This window comes from Bombus pyrosoma, linkage group LG17, assembly GCF_014825855.1.
Source record: "Bombus pyrosoma isolate SC7728 linkage group LG17, ASM1482585v1, whole genome shotgun sequence".
Classification (NCBI taxonomy): domain Eukaryota; kingdom Metazoa; phylum Arthropoda; class Insecta; order Hymenoptera; family Apidae; genus Bombus; species Bombus pyrosoma.
Window position 1 is genome coordinate 4,025,002 of NC_057786.1, and position 2,049 is coordinate 4,027,050.

Consider the following 2,049-nt stretch of genomic DNA (forward strand, 5'->3'; position numbering starts at 1 on the left):
GTGATTAGACATTGTCGTTATGCAATAGAGAAGATATTGACTAGAGCAAATATGATTGTTACAGATATCGACAAGTAACCGTGGTAATTAGATACTCGAGACGCTAATGACAATGATCCTAGGTTCGATAACGAATCCGCGGTCAACGGGATAGTAGATGTATGCTCTCACAAAATCTAAGTCCGACTCTTGGTTAACACATCGCGAAGACGTTATTCCTTTTCGTTAATAAAGTCGCAAGCAGGAATGAATTTTCGTCACGATGATGCCACCCAGGAAAACTATGACGGGGTGTGCCCAAGGGCACGAGATCATCGGATTCGTGGAGAAAGCCTCCGTTCGGAAAGTGAGGGAAATTGACGTTGCTGTTAATTGGTCAATTTCCATGTCGGTGGTTAGAGAAGGATGCTTTCCCTTGAGGGAAAGTTGTTAACGGGAAGCGTCGTTCCTGAGAAAGTAGGTTTCCCCTATCTTCACGTAGTTGAGACAAAGACAGTCTATCTGTTTTGAAGGACTTTAGTTGACTAAATCTTAAGATTTATAACGGGACCTCAGGCTAGCTCAATATGTACTGTGGAGAATAGGGTGTGCGTGTGGCGAACTACGGTACACAAACCGTTGGAATGTTTACTGTCGCGTGCCGCTACAACTATTTCTTTTAACGAGAGCTATAGAATTACTCCAACCCTATCTTAGGTAAAAACGTTCATCCCTTGACGACGGCTACGTTCGGCGACTGGTTGTCGTCTCGAGTCCAAGCTCCGGTGTCCTTTCATCTCCGACATATACATCTGTTTACCAGCATGAAAATTACACGTTCGACATTACAATTTACTTGAAATTTTATACATTTTATATTGTGATTGAAATTTTATTTGATTTAATTGTGACTTTTCATTGAAATCAAAATTTTTAACATTTATTTAGTATTTCAGTTGAAATTACAATTCATGAAAAGAATGAATTTCTATATGAAAATTAAAAAGACTTGGAATTTCAATTTAGTTCGAAAGCTTCAGTGTTAAATATTTCTATGTTCCGTCCTTTGCTTAATTTGACTTTAACTAAGACCTAATAATTACAATATACAATATACAATGTTCGTAAATGCTTGAAAATGCTATATAATAGTAAAATCTTTATAAAATTGTAATATTTTTTAGACACTTTGAATTCATTATATTGTACATCATACATTGTAGTCATTTCTAATTAAGTTACTTTTGCAATGTTTAAATTTATTTTACGTATATTTTTATAACTCTCCATGTTACGGCGCGTAAGATGGACCGTGCACCGTCTGAATCTTTATACTATATACTGATCTACTATATACTATATACTATAAACTGAATTTTTTAACGTAATCTTAATAACTTGAAGGAATCTCTAATCCTGTAAGTATTTTCGGTTTGTGGATGGTCCTTAGAACAATCCTTAGGTTTATTGTGAGCTCTTACAAATTACGGAGAAAGCGGGTAGTTACCTAACGGGAAAAGCAGGTTTTTTCCATAAACAATGTCACCCACGAGCCACATTTGTAGGAGGCTTCCTTCTCCTATCTTCATTCATTAACGTTGGCTATAACCAATGGGCATCGCGGATCGTTACCCTCGCTTTCCTAACGAAAAGTGTGAACAACGAATGCGCGTTAGTCGTTCAAAAAGCACATCCGCAAAGAGCTTTCCTCCTGTGGCGGCACTCGACAGCAAAAATTCCACCACTCGAAACTAACTAGCGTCGGACGACGGCGGCCGCAGTCCGATTTTTCTTCGACGACATCTAAATAAGAAAAAAATACCACAGTACTCCAGCAAGCGACATCTATACAGCCAGCAGCTACAAATATCACGGATATATGAAAGAAGATGGAGAAAAAAAGAAAAAAAGTGTGTTTCGTCCAGAGCCTGCTAGTGGACTCATCAGTAAGGTTTACCTACCAGGCTCACGTCTTAGACACAATGGAGAGAAAGGGTGGAGGTGTGAGATCATTCTTTCAACACTTGTTCTAAAGTCGGAGGAATTGTTCTAGGACTCTCTTATGGATGA